Raw genomic sequence first — 15,936 nt, 5'->3', positions numbered from 1 at the left:
TAACAAGAAGGCTACGAGATTTAAGTAATATAGTATGTTTTATAATATACGAAATGTTAAAATAGTAGGTTGATGTAACTTTTATTAATATATGTGAAATATAAACTGATTAAAAAGGATGTTATATCTAGATATTATAAGATAGATAAAAAGTATAGTATTTTTATAATGCATGATATAAAATATTGGGAGGATATACCTAAATGGGAAAATTTGGACAGTTAGATGACTAATATGAAGAAAGTATGACTGATAAGAATTGGATTGAATATAAGGGAATTTAAGCGAACAAAAATTATAAAAATAGGGTGTATGCTGAACTAATGAAATGATGGTTATGAGAATAATATAAGCTGAAAAAAATGTTATATATATAATTATTATTTGTATAAATATAAAAAATGCCTATATCTAATCATTTATATATTGAAAATATTAAGAATTATATTTTGGCTAAGGTTGAAGAAGGAGAATACAAACGGGAGAAGAGAAGATCAAAGAAATGTTTCATTAATTAATATATTAATTATGGAATTATCAAATTTAATTATTATTGATTGTTAATTAATTATTATTGTCCTTTTTTCTTGTTAAAATATAAACCAAGACAACACACTGTACACCAGGTACTGGAGATTGTTATAGTTAAAAACTAATAAAATATCTATAAAAAAATAAAATAAAATATTATGAAGGCTTCTCTTTTGGCACCTTTCTCTTTGCCATTCAGCATATTCTGGTCACTGATGATGGAAGTTGGAGCAATACTGAAAATTTCTGACTAGTGGTCTTTCCAAGTGGGCGTAAGTCAGAAAGACCAGAGTTGATTAGAACATTCATTTAGATTAGCAGAATTCTTTACAGTGGAGTTTTAAACAGCAATGAAATCTAAATGCCTAATGAAGCCAACATCTGTAAATCACTGTCTATGAATTTAGAAATAGTTTATAACTACAAGTGCCTTTTGGAGAGCTGTTTCTTATTATGTCAAGACTAGGAAAAAAAGTGTTTTGATTCATTCTTTGGCTCCCAGTCTGGAGTCATTGTATTATTCAAGTGAACAAAGGAGACATGCATAAACATGAATCAGCACACTTCCAAATAAACGATCAAAGAAGTGGATTTTGTCTGTGTGGAGATTATCTGGATGCAAACAACTGATCATTTCTTGTCTTGACTTTCTATTCAGTGGATTTCTGTCAATTTGAAAAGAAACAAGAGTGGGTAAAACAGGAGGAGTGACAGAAATAGACTCATTGTGATGTCAAGAGTCCTATGAGCATACAGTAATGGAATCCACGTGCTGTTTAAGTCAGCATTAAATCAGTATTAATGCTACACCATTGTTGAGGGCAGTGGCTTTTCAACAGTACAGAAAACAATCCACAATAAAGCTGCCTAATTTAATTTTTTCATTCCTTTTCAAGGCCCTGATACCCTGTTGCTTTAACAACACATTTTCAGCTTCATTATTATTCGCTACATGATTCCATCCAGTTGGGAATCAGAAAGCAATTATAACAATGTGATGTTATGACGTAGCCATACAAATGTGGCAGTGTGTTATTGTAAAGGCAAATGACGTTTTGTTGCTGACACTTCAATTATATTGCCGCCATCACTTGAATGATAGGAATTTTCTTCCAGCATTTTGCTAATGGTTTAGCTGGAGAACATATATGTAAATGTATATAGTATTGGAAATGCTCAAGTTACACTGCATTGCTTTCTGTGGAATGCATATCACCTATTCTGTCTGGATGGGTGAAAGAATTATTAGCCTTGTTATCTTGCAACAGATTTTTTCTTCCTCCTTATATTTCTCCCTTGCAATCTGTTTTGTACCTATTTACACAGTAATGTGGAACCAATGCCAGAAGAGGAGGACAAGTAATAGCTGGTGAAAATGTTTGGCATTACATAAACACAATGACACGTAAGGTTTATTTAGATATGAACTTTCCTGGCTGGGTTCTGAGTGTTGCTAAAATGGTAAGGAAGTCTGCAACCACTTTATTTGCCATGATCCGCATGCTCCATTGCTTTTGGTGAATCAGAAGATCCAGAAAAAAGAGAAGATGGGCAGGAATTCAGCACTGTCAAAAGTCTAACCCAGCTCCTTTGTCTTTGATGAACTGCTTGTTAAAGCATTTGCCCAGCATTGTATGCTTTATAGCAATTTATACCTGTTTTTCTATACATGTACAGGTAGCTGCCTTTGTATGTGTTTGCAGGGGGAAAGTGCATTGAAGAAAGGAGTCAGTTACTGCAGATTTTTTGTCCCATTTTCATAGATCCTGGATTGGGCCATTTGTGTCACAGTTCTTTCACTGATAGCAAATAGAAGACCGACTCTGTCTAAAGTACTGGGTGTTTCTAGTCTAACAAAGAGAAGGACTAAGGGTGACATGATAGGAGTCTTCTAATATTTGAAAGGCTATCACAAAGAAGAGGGGTCAACATATTCTCCAAAGTTCCTGAGGGCAGAACAGGATGTAATGAATCAAAATGTATCAAGAAACCTAGAAGTAAGGAGAAATTTCCTGACAGTGAGAACAATTAATCAATGGAATGGCTTGCCTCCAGAAGTTGTGGGTGCTCCATCACTGGAGGTTTTTAAGATGAGATTGAACAGCCATTTGCCTGGGATGGTATGGGATCTCTTGCTTGGATAGGAGGTTCGACTAGAAGATCTCCAAGGTCCCTTCTAACTGTTATTCTGTATTCTGTGTTCAGCCAGAAGCGGTGAATGCTCCAACACTGGAAGTTTTTAAGAAGAAACTGGACAGCCATTTGTCCGAAATGGTATAGGGTTTCCTGCCTGAGCAGGAGGTTGGACTAGATGACCTCCGAGGTCCCTTCCAACTTTATCATCATCATCATCATCATCATCATCATCATCATCATCATCATCATCATCATNATTATTATTATTATTATTATTATTATTATTATTATTATTATTCCTCTTTTCTTTCTTGAGGACTACATGTTGCTCTATTTTTTCTTTAGGGCAGATAATATAAACACTGATAAAGCCTTATAAGAAGAACATAAGGGCAGTTAAGGAGAGAGCATCTTCAAGTAGAAAATTTATCATAATTTAAATGTAGTTTAATGATGCTGTTATGGTTCATGCTGGGTGAATTTCAGATGTTTCAAATCTCATTCTTTATTAAAGAAAAAGAACTGTTGAAATTGACTGATTGAATAAAGTATAACTTTAGTCTAAAGAATATGGGATGGGAATAAATTCAATGCAATTTTGAATGGTCTTCATTTGTTAGCTTAGCCAGTTTCAATGTCTGATCATAGTTGGAAATATCTCTTCAAATAAAAAGTGTTTTGGAACTATTTGTTGGACCAATGGTGCCAAGAAGATTAGCACTATACATAATCAGTCAATTTCAACAGTGCCTTTTCTTTGGTAAAGAATGAGATTTGTAACATCCTAAATTCACCCAGATGAACCATGATAGCATCATTGAGCTATATTTAAATTATGGTAAATATTCTAGTTCTCTTCTTGGCATGAAGCTGGACAGGATACAGTGAAATTCTGTCATAGAAGATGATGCATTTAAATGACATGATATGATAGCATATACAGTTCTGTATGACATGCACATTTCCCCATAATTCTGCTACATCAAATGACAATGGTATCCAGAAGTTCAGAGCAAGCCAGACAGATTTAACCACATGACAGACACAAAGGGAAGTCTTAAGCCACCCACGCAATTGCTTGAGGAAATATGCCAAGAAGCCAGATCTTCCAGGCAATGAAAAATAGCTTACATCTGGATCCTGTGTTTGAAGCCCAGGTTTCAAGGAATGGGAAGAGTGGAGAATGTGCTCTCCACAGACCAGATTGCATTTTGACTTAAAGTATGTACGGAAGGTGTTTATTATAGTAATAATTTGATTCTCTTTACAAAGAGTGTCTAGCCTTTCTGTCACAGTAAAAGAAAATAATTCAAGGCCTTTCTTCTAGAAATTCTAGTATAAAAACATTCTAACTTGCTGGTTTTTAAAATGATAGTTATTGATCTCCTGAAATGAAGGCAGATAGCATATTCCATGCATCATATGGATTTATTTCCATATTGAACTTGAATATTTCATAAAAATTGGACATATGTCATTTTCAAATGACACTCACAAAATGAAAGATTTATTCATTTGTTTGTTTGTTTGTTTGTTTATTCAATTTCTATGGCCATCCATCTCAGTCAATTACTCTGAGTGGCTTACAATACAGAAAATATATTACAATTAAAAATAAAAAAAATTAAAACCACAAAAACAGTAAAAACAGTAAAAACCATTAAAAACACCCAATTCAACATACACAAGAGTGAGATATTTGGCCAGTTAGCAATATAGCCATGGCATATTCATTGCCCCAGGCTTGGGGTTTTTTAGGGCCTTACAAAAGACTAAGAGGGATGAGGCCATTATGATCTCCAAAGGGAGGATGTCCCATAGAACAGGGGCCTCTGCAGAAAAAGCTCACTTTCTGGTCCCTGCCAGCCGACACTCTTTGGCTGATAGGATCTGCAGCATGCCCATTCTGCTCAATCTGGTTAACAGGTGCAGACTCTTGAAAAAAGTCAATCCCTCAGGTACCCCAATCCCAAGCCATGTAGGGCTTTACAGGTAAACATCAGTGCCTTGAATTGCACCCGGGAACACACAAGTAACCAATGTAGCTCATGCAGGTGTGGTGTTACATGTGCTGTATATTTGGCATCATCTACTACCCACATAGCTGCATTCTGCACCAGGAGCCACAAGTCCAAGAGGATGCCCAGATTGTGCACCAGATCTTTTTGGGACAATGGAACCCCATCCAGGTAATGAAAGAATTCAAGTTCCTAAACAGGGTTTATCCTTTGGCCTATAATTATTAAGAACTACTAAGCCTAGAAGTGATTCCCCCACCCCACCCCCACCAGAATTGCTACATGAATACCTTTGTACAGTTTGGAACTGTTCAGCTCTCTTATTGCAAAAAATAATTAGTCAGAGTTAATACTTATAAGACACATAGCATTAACTAAAATTCACGTAATAATATAAGTTTAATTGTTATGATGGTTAAGACACCTGGCTAGAAACCAGGAGACTTTTCTGATCCAAGTTCTAATCCCTTTTAGGCATGAAGCCAGCTGGGTGACCTTGGGCCAGTCCCTCTTTCTCCTTGAAGAGGGCAGTGGCAAATCACTTCTGAAATCCTGCCAAGAAAATTGCAGGGACTAATGCAGGAAGTCACCAGGAATCAATACTAGAGCATAATGTTAAATAAGATACATGATATAGCTACCTTCCTTCACAAAATCTAGTTAATGGATGCAGAACCCATCTGGAAAGTATCCCTCCTTGATTTAATATTCTTTTTGAGGAAAGTGCTCTTTTGTCTTTGGTATGATGTAAGAGCCTTGGTGGCACTGTGGTTAAGTGCAGTATTGCAGACAAACTCTGTCCATAATCTGGAGTTTGATCCTGATGGCGCTCGAGATTGACTCAACCTTCCATCCTTGATAAAATGAGATTGATAAAATGAGAATTCAAATTCTTGGGGTCAACATGCTGGCATTGTAAACTGCTCAGAGAGTGCAGTAAAGAACTATGGAGTGGTATATAAGTGTAAATGCTAATTGGTATGATGTTGTACAACATCATTTCTGATAATGGAGCCTTTTCCTTGCACTCAAAGTAGTCACCTTCTTCCAGGTATTTTCTGTTTATTGTGAACATAAAATACATTTTTTTCTCTTGTTGCTTTTGGTAACAGTTCTTGTATATCTCCATCAAGGTTATCTTCCCTCCTCTCTAAGGCATTTTATTTTCCACCAAAAGTTGTTACATGTGAATTTAACTCCAAGGAGACAGCTTTGATTTCTTCTATAATCAGATTAATGGCTTGAACCTCACCAATACACACGGGAATTTGGTAGTCTCCAGAAAGGTAGTACAAATTTGTGTAGTGAGCAACACTGCATACTGAGATTCAAAAACAATAAAGCCTAATTGGTTTCTTTAAGTAAAAAGTTCAACATTTCTTCCACACATACCCAAACTCATTCACACAACACACCTGTCATCCCGCCATCAGACTGGCCAGAGAATTAATCAGGAAACTGGAGAAAAGGGCAGTATTGCAGAGGTCTCAGGTCCAGATAAAAATCCTTTAGCTCATGTTATATAGACGTATATATTATCCTATAGTGTCAGCATATTGCCCCCACGAATCTGGGTCCTCATTTTACCAACCTCAGAAGGATGAAAGGCTGAGTCAACTCAGCCGGTCAGGATTGAACTCCAGGCTATGAGCAGAGTTTGTCTGCAATATTGCATGCTAACTACTGCACTACCAGGGTTACAGGAATTGCCCCAAGAACTTCTATGTCCTATAATAAACATACTTCTTTTGTCAGCTACTTTTTTATCTGATAAATGATCAGATAAGCTTTGAGAACCTTAGCTGCCTATGAGGAAAGAACAATTCCTAGTGGGACTTGAATGGGAGGAATTATTGCATACAAAGCCTGCTTATGATTTTTCCATGGGGTAATTTGATTTAGTACATCTCAATTTTAATAGGATAAATGAAAACAAAGTCCTTATTTGTATGGCTGAAGTTACCAAGCTAGAGGGATACCCATAGTTTTCAAGTGAAACTGAATACCAGAATTAGAGAAAGGAGAACATCATAATTGTGCAAGCTATAGCTTGCATCTTAGCTCACAACTGTTCATATATCTCTCCGGCTGCCACTTGTTTTGGTTTGATGATATTAGGAGCTGCATAAGGCCATTTAGCATGTGACTATGACTATTTACCATGTAAGGTCTCCTTCTACAGTTGGGTTGATGGTCCATCTCATGTTCAGCCTCACTAATAATCATATCCTGAACTGAATAACCATATCCTGACCTGGGGACATAAACAATTACCTAGGCAATCTCTTGCAGCGCTGATCTTGTTTCCTCCTAATCTGGCAACCACACAGTAGCATCCTTCTGTATCCAATTAATTACATTCTATGCTTTTAAATGATAAATATCTATTTACTCTGCACTCTTTCAAGTTGCATATGTACACTCATATTTTTTTTAAAAAATGTAGAGTGATATATACTTCTAATCAAGGCTTAATCTTAAAAAACACACACAAGGTGCAATGATTTATTCATTGTTGGAAATTCCATTCCAGAAATGAAGGGATAAAAAGAGGAATACTTTTTATTGAAACTTTTACTGGACTGAAACTTACCATTTCAATCCTAGATTTGTTTGTTTAACTGTCAAGGGTTTTAAACTTTTTGTTATGTCACTGTATTTTCTATATAAGAACAGATGTTTGTGATGTGTTAGATGATTCAGTGACACTTCTCCCTCCTCTCTTCTCTATGTACTTTGTTAAAATACAATTCTTTCAAATCTTTAGCATTTATTCACAACTATCCTTGAATAGCTGAAATGTAATTCTTAAACCAGTATGAGAATTCCTATTAGAAAAATGCCAGTAATTGTAACAAAATGAATCAGAAGTAAGGTAGAACTGTTTTGAATGAAAAAAAAAACATATTTCTAAGGAGGTTAAATGTGTATAAAACTTGTGTGCTGAGATGGTAGAAGACATTTTAAGTGTACACAAGTCTAGTCACAATCAGAGAGTTTTAAAAATCTGCATTTAATTACAGATGTAAAATAATCAGAAGACTAAACAAACATTACAAAAGTAAATTGCTGGGTTGTCTCGGACATCTCTCTTTTGAAATGCTCACAGAGGATTAAACTATGAGTCAAAATTTTCTTCAATAAAGTGTCTTATTACTGTTATTCTACATTTCCTACCTATGTCAGAAAAAATGGTTGCTGAGGAGCACTGGGCCTTCTTGAAAAGACGGCTTTGTTTCAGTCATCCCTACTGAAGAATAATACACACATATCATTTCCCTGTGCAGATAAAATTAACTCCCAATCAGCATTTTATGCTGGCCCCAGCTCCTTTTCCTCCCCCCTTGAGGCATTATTTATTGTTCCTTTGCTAACTTTAGCGTTTAACCCAATTGTCACATTTCACTTCTGCTTAGTGTTCTTTTTTTAAAATAATAAAATAAATTAAACTAACATCAGCCACGAAGACCTGGGTTTGCTGCCTTCCTCTTCCTTTCACTACTTTTGTATTTTTCCCTGTAAACACTGAGTCAGTCCCACCAGGGGAAAAGGTAGGCTGTTCTTTTGAAATAGGTCTGCTGTTGCCTTTTAAGTCTCTTTAGATATCCTTTGGCCTGGGCCAAAACAAGGTCTAGAGCGGAATGTTTCCTTTCTGGGAGACTAAATGCAGGAGAAGTTGCCAGTAGGTGGTCATAGTATAGAAGCTTCAAAATGCAGATTAAGCTCAGCCAGCTCTTGCCAAGCCTTTTTCAACTCTGTTGAAGTCCAAAGTAAATTCACACCTCCTCATTTCTGTCCTATTAATCAATCAGTTCAAGAAACTACAGTCTGTGGTGGGTATGGGTCAGTAGCTCGTCTGTTTGCTTCTGCTAATGTACAGAATGAATGTTTTCATAAAGTTTAAAATTAATTTTGTTTCCTCCATCTATACTTTTATTTTTTTCCCAAGAATGCAACTATGACTATCTGTTGTCAAGGAAGACATAAATTTAAATGTTAAAACAACAGCATATTGCACTATTTATTTACATTTAAAATCAAAATAGCAATCTAAAAAAACAAAAACAAAAAAAAACCCAAGAGGAAACTGTGAAGCCAGCTTGGTATAAATGTACAATAAAAAGATTTATTTATTTTTTCATTTGGCTCTGTGAAAGTTTCTAAATATAAGCCAACATTCCTTTCTAGTATAAAGTCAAGTTTCTATTTAATAGAGTTCTTTTCTCTCCAAAATGAAATTGTTTTACACAGGAAGTGTGTGGACTAAATGTATATTTTATCTTAATTCAAAGATCAGAAAATGAGCCAGAAACCCCCAAATTAATTATTTTCTATTTATTGCTAATAAATTAATCCAGAATCAATTAGGCCATGTAATGGAAATGAGTATCTTTAGGTTTGATAATGCATGTCAGTGATAATGACAGTACTGGCTGGCTAGAAAGTATTACATGAAATTTAATACTTTCTGGCCAGCCAGTGCTCATCTTTGAATAGCCAAACATAGTTTCCTACGGCCATTCTCAAATACAAGAGGATTCCAATTCTTAGCCAGCTAATCTTTATCTTACCAGCTACTCAATATAAGTAGCACCAATGGAATTATTTTTTATGTGTGAATTGATATGGCTAGGTCTGTATCTTTGAATGTGAAGAGTTCATTAAAAACATCGGTATTTACTTCTACCACCATCATCATTGCTTTCCTCACTCGTACAGTGTGGTTGCTATTAATGCTTTGTGCAGCAGAGTCCTCTTTAGGCTTCAGGAAAGAGGTCTCTCTGCCTGTGATCTGAAAGAAATTGCTGTAATCATAGAACTGGTTGATCAGGTCTGAAGGTTGAATACTTCATACTGGAAAGATGGGATGCATTCCCTGCTGAGCTAAGGGGCCTCACTGTTTTGCTGTCTTTCACAAAACCATTTCTTTTAAAAACAGGCTTTCAAGCATTATTTTTAATTATTGTAATAATTATCTTAACTCTGATTCTTTCTTGCACAGTAAATTTCTAAGAGGCCTCAGTTATGGTCAGTGTATGTTAAAAATAACCATAACAACAACAATAAAGGGCATTGGAAGAATGCCTGAAGGACAGTAAAGAAGATGCACTTCAGTTAGTATACCACAGAGGCTTACTGAATATTGGAGAGACTAAACTGGTGTACAAGAAAGAGTGAATGAAGAATAGCAAAGAGATGGGGCAAGGCAAAGTATTACATGACCAGTGCATTAAAAAAAAAGAAGAAGGCCAAGCAGATATTAACCAAATCTGGCAATGGCTAAAAGCAAGAAAGCTGAAGAAAGAGACCAAGGGACTAATTCTGGCTGCACAAGATCAAGCTTTAAGAACAAATGCATACAAAGCCAGAACTGAAAAGACAGCAAAAGAGAGCAATACCATCTCTGTAAAAATATCGAAGAAACAGTGGACCACCTACTTTGCACAGGGTGACTACAAACAATGGCATGACCAAATTACAACAATGGTGCATTGGAAGATCTGGAAGAAATACCTTTTGCCTGCAAGCAGCAACTGATAAGACCACAAAAGAAACAAACTAATAGCAAATGAAGAAAATAAAATGCTCTAGTACTTTAGCATTCAAACCTACAAGCACCTATTCCATAAAAATCCCCCAGACTTAACAACTGTCAATAAAACAAAAAACAAAAAAGTCTGAACAGTGGACATGGCAGTACCAAAAGACAGCAGAATAGAAGAGAAAGAACTGAAGAAAATCACAAAATACAAAGATCTGCAAATAGAAGTAGAACTGTGGCAAAAGAAAGCAAAAACAGTACCAATAGTAATAACTTTAGAGAAGGAAAGAAAACCTTTCTTCTACCTAGATATCCATATTGAGTGTGAGATATAACATAATAAGTTGTAATTTTCCATAATGTAGACTAGCATGTAGCTTATGAACGACATATTATCCAATTTATAAAATATTTACTTTTTATTCAAACTACCTAAGGTTAGTATTTTAAAGAATAGCCACTTAGTTATATATCCAGAGCACAGCCATGTTTAACCAATGCAGGAACCCTGCTAAAGCTATGACATACATAGTTTCTGGCTGGAAGCATGTACCAGTCACTGTACTGTACAGATAAACAAGGGAAACAATAAGGAGGTACCAGAGAGGTGAGCAGTGAAGGGGCTAAGGCTTAGCAAGTTTGGGTGATGAGAAGGGCTTAAATAACTTTAAGCATTTAGGTATGATGGCACATTATAGGCGGATTGATAGCATGTGACTGAACTGGGCCTATCAACTGGGCCTGGGGAGGATGGACCAGCGGCCAGGCATAGAACTGTATCTAAACTGCTGAAATCTGTAAAGTAGGCGTGGTCTCTTACTTTCATGCACTGAGATCCACCAGCCTTTGCAAATGCTTTAATACAACTTGTTTTGTTTTCCAACAACCTTGGAGTTGATTTATTCCTCACATGAGTATTCAAGATGTTTATTTTTAGATGGAAAATAGGACTAGATATTCACTGAAGTTAAAAGAGTTTGTGAATTGTATAAACTGATATAAATACTTTCCAGCTATCTGTTTTTGCCTAAAATGGTAATTTACCTAAGATGTGATCTGGTGAATGGTGAAAATCCCATGCCCAAATTAATAGCCTCTTCCTATCTCTTTCTCTCCCTACTTCATCCTCCTGTTTGTATTAAACATGTACTTGTAGCAAGTAAAGCTGAAGCCCATGGATGATGGCCTATAATGGGCATGGGAAGCCAAAGAAGCATAGCAACAAAACAGAAATCACTGGAAATAAGAATCAATCACATTGTTTTCAAATGGTGTTAAAAGTATTAGGTGAACTACAGAGTAGAGAAGAAATGTTGAGGCCATGTGAGCTTAACCATTGTCACTTTTTTCTGTCAAACCCTCTAGTTTTTCTTTCACACATATGACTTGAAGTCACATAATGTTTCCGTAGTCTTCCACAAACGCCATCAAATGATAGATATATCAACTAGTGAAAATAAAGTTTAGAAAGAGCTGAATAGAACAGGGATATAAAAGTAATGAACAGATGGAAGGAAAATAGCAAAGCGAAGTCAGAACCACAGAAATTGGGGGTATTCCAGATGAATTGCCCATGTCTTTCATCAAACATTTCTTCTCCAGACTTTTCTGCAATCCTAACATATGTTTAACTAGCCATGGAATCTTTGATATCAAGAGTTGTAGTTAGTTGCTTTCTTTCTTGCAGAAGGGACATTCAGAAAGACAGAGTCTACTCTAACCTGATTGGTGTATTTTACTTTTGGAAGTGTGCTTTTTATTGATGTTTAACCTCATGTTGCCTCACTTATTATCTGCCTCCAGAATCTCTCTTTCTTTCTCTCCCTCACACACATCTATCTATTGCCTATCTATCATCTATCTATTATCTATCTAATTGTCTGTCTGTCTGTCTGTCTGTCTGTCTGTCTGTCTGTCTGTCTGTCTGTCTGTCTATCTATCTATCTATCTATCTATCTATCTATCTATCTATCTATCTATCTATCTATCTATCTAAGGTGTGTGTATGAGAGGGGGGGGGGCAATTCTATATTGTTGCCAAGAAAATTATAGGGGTATGGCCATGAATTCAGCATGAGTCAAACAGGAAAGGAAGCTTATAGGACAACTTGTATTTTGATCAGTCACTGCTTTGTAAATGGTTATGTTCTCTTGGCTGCCATTTTGAGGAATGTTCTCAGAATGTTCTGAAATTCCAAATGTACCCATTAGCTGCAAAATGCTAATATAGAAGTAAATTATGGTGTGAGAAAAGCATGTTGATTAGGTTTAAAGATATATTTTCTATAATAAAAATTATATGAGATCTGGAGAAGACAGCAGTGGAAGGCAAGGAGAGCAAGAGTTTAACAAAAGAGCAGGAAGAAGGTTCCCAACATTTTCTGATCATCCAAAATGGAAAAAAATCCCTAATAGATGAATTCCTTAGTGCTCAAGTTGTAATTAACAGGGGAGATAGAATGAGCAAGACATTTAATTTAATTTTTCTAAACCCATCTTCTCTGGTGCACTACCTTTGGTCATCCACTCTTATTCATTGTTCAATGAGTTGCGAATGATGATAGATCAGTAAGAAACACTTTAAGAGATTCAGAGGAAGACTAGGAAAGAACATAACTGAAATTGAAAATTGAAATTGAAAACAAGAAATCATCTGCTGGAAGATGGAAGAGAATGCTGCTTTATAATTCCTCCTTTTCCCATCTGAAAATGTTTGATAAGCAGCATAGCTAAAATATGTTTTAAAATATTCAAGGTAGAAAGTAAGATCTTTATGTTCTGGATTGAAATTAAGAAAATATACAGCCAGGGAAGTTATGAATACCACACTGTCCCTCAAGCCAACATCAGCAATCAGATACCAGGAAGATAGGTATTTCGTAAATACTTGAGGGCAAAGGACAGACATGCTGCTTGTACAAGTAACAACACTTGTTCTGCCTCAAAGATTTGGATAGGCAGTACAGCAATTATAGATGAATCCCTCTGAAATTCCCCTTCCCCATGCTATCCTCCTTGACTAAAGGATGCTTAACTAGCTGACCAATAACAAATTTTGGGGAATATGCACTTAACCACCAATGGGCTGCACAAACAACAATGGCAAATGATCTTAGCTTGGACATTATTTTATTCTTGATAGTGTACTATTTAGTGTACTTGATAGTGTATTATTGAGAATAATAATAAAAAGCATTTTATAATGTTTTTATAATTTTGGTTAATTCCTTTAATCATTTTTATTTATGTGAATTTGTTGGGTTTTTTTTAACTTGTGATCTGCCCAGAGTCACATTACTGAGATGGGCAGCTATATAAATTGAAATAAATAAATATGGTGCAGCATGAAAAATAAAAAGGTAAAACAAAATGAAACTTTTAAAAATATACTATTTATGCTGATTGGTTGATGTCAGCTCTGCCCTGACTCCTTTGTTTGAGCAGAGATTTTGGTAGAGAAAGTACAAAAGAGAATAAATTTAAGAAGCATAAGCTCTATGGTTATAAAATGGTTTTTAACATGGTTTTATATGTTTTGCTGTTTTCATTTGTATTCCATTTATTGTTTTATAGATGCTGATTTTAACTGTTGTGAGTCACCCAGAGTCACATATATGAGATAGTGGCTATATAAATTGAATGAGTGAATGAATGAATTTTCACTCTGATATGGTGGTGATTCTGTCTAAACTCAACTGAGTGACAGCTAGTTAGAATAGGTGGGGTGAACAAATGGAAGGGATTGCTCCATTGTTAGAATGATGAAGATGTTGGCTTGATTTATTTATTCATTTATTCATTAAAGATATTATAAATTTAGAAACCCCACCTGTTGTGTCCCGTGCCTGCAGAAGCAGGCGCGGGAAGTTGCAAGAGTCCCGGGCATTTGCAAAAGCTGCCCGGGACCAGACTGAGCGGCGCCGGCCTTGCGCGCATGCGCAAGGTGGGAAAAGACCGCCTCGTGATTGGTTGGATTTGCCCAAGGATCAGAAGGTATAAATAGAGGCCTGCGTGCCTCTGCTCAGGTTGTTCGTAGATTGGAAGCAGAGAATAAAGACTTGTTAGTAATGCTTCGTCTCAAGCACCATTATTCTTCGGACTTAACACTGGTGACGAGGATGGGATTCAGTCTATACAGCTAGGGAAGCTTGAAGACTCACCCAAAGAAGTCCGGAAGAGGAAAACGGCGTGGAAGTCAGCGTTTATCCTGCCAGTACGAAATCGCTGGAGGGTGCGTGCGGCTGAAGAAGACCCTGATCCTCGATCATGGCGAAAGTTGGGCGTTTAGCAGAATTCGACATCTCTCACCCCGAGAAGTGGGAATCTTACGTTGCAAGAGTCGAGACTTACTTCCGCGTAAACCAGATAAGGGAGGAAGGCTTAAAGGCTGCCACAATGTTGTGCGTTTGTGGGCAAGACGCCTTTGAGATCGCCGAGAACCTAATCGCCCCGGCCTCGCTGGAAACGGTGTCATACTCCGATCTGAAGANGCTGTTCGCCAAGGAAGATGTCTCTTTCCAAGATGCTCTGCGAGAGGTTTCAGCAGAAGAATCTGCAAGTGGAGTGGTCAAGAATTTGCGGCCCACTCGAAGCGCTCCAGTGACTGCAACCATCCACAAGGAGGTGGACAAGCGGTACCAAGCAGCTGGGAGGAGGTCCAAAGATCGTCAGGACAAGGGCCCAGCTGAGCTTCGTTGCCTCAGATGCGGTGGTCGCCACAAGCGAGCGGAATGTCGGTTCTGTTCCGCCATTTGCTGAGCGTGCGGAAAGAAAGGCCACATCGCTGCGGTCTGCCTGGGTCGACAGAAGGAGTTTCTACAAAACAATATGATTCGCCACGCTACCGCGGCTCCTTCACACCCTTCTACCAAAGGTGGCGTCCATGTTGGGCGCAGCATTATTTTATCTAGGGGGGAGGGGTGTTGTGTCCCATGCCTGCAGAAGCAGGCGCAGGAAGTTGCAAGAGTCCCGGGCATTTGCAAAAGCTGCCCGGGACCAGACTGAGCGGCGCCGGCCTTGCGCGCATGCGCAAGGCGGGAAAGGACTGCCTTGTGATTGGTTGGAATTGCCCGGGGATCGGAGGGTATATATAGAGGCTTGCGCGCCTCTGGGCTTGTCGTTGTTCGTAGATTGGAAGCAGAGAATAAAGACTTGTTAGTAATGCTTCGTCTCAAGCGCCATTATTCTCCGGACTTAACACCACCCATCTCACTCATACAGCAATTATTGATCTTGATTGAGTGTTGTTATGTGGCATTGGGTTCTTGGGAAGGTGAGAGTGCAAAGTAATCAAAATCAAATCTAAACAAATTGGTATAAATAATGTTGTGAGTTTAAGATTAACCTAAAAGAAATTGCTACAGCTTTTTTGGTTAAAAAAAAAAAAGAGTTGACAGCTTGATCAGGAAATCATTATTTTTGGAACTGAAACTTCAGAACTTGCTAGACTATTAGAGTTTTGGGACCTTTATAGAAGAAAGTTTATAACTTGCTTCTAAAATATTTATGTCATATGGCACTCTGTCCAATATACAGTTGCTAAAATCCAGAATATACTAATCCAACAGAAATGTTAATATTGCACTGTTTGTTCAAGCACAACTAATAAAGATGTGTGGTTTCTGACCAAAAGAGCAAAACTACATTGGTAGACTTTTTCCCATCTGTTTTCTGATTATTTTTTCATTCAGAATCTGATGAGGGAAACAT

Source organism: Protobothrops mucrosquamatus, unplaced genomic scaffold (assembly GCF_001527695.2).
Source record: "Protobothrops mucrosquamatus isolate PMUCROS unplaced genomic scaffold, P.Mucros_1.0 scaffold78, whole genome shotgun sequence".
Taxonomy (NCBI): domain Eukaryota; kingdom Metazoa; phylum Chordata; class Lepidosauria; order Squamata; family Viperidae; genus Protobothrops; species Protobothrops mucrosquamatus.
The sequence above is the reverse complement of the archived record's forward strand: the minus strand, read 5'-3'. Positions refer to the sequence as shown.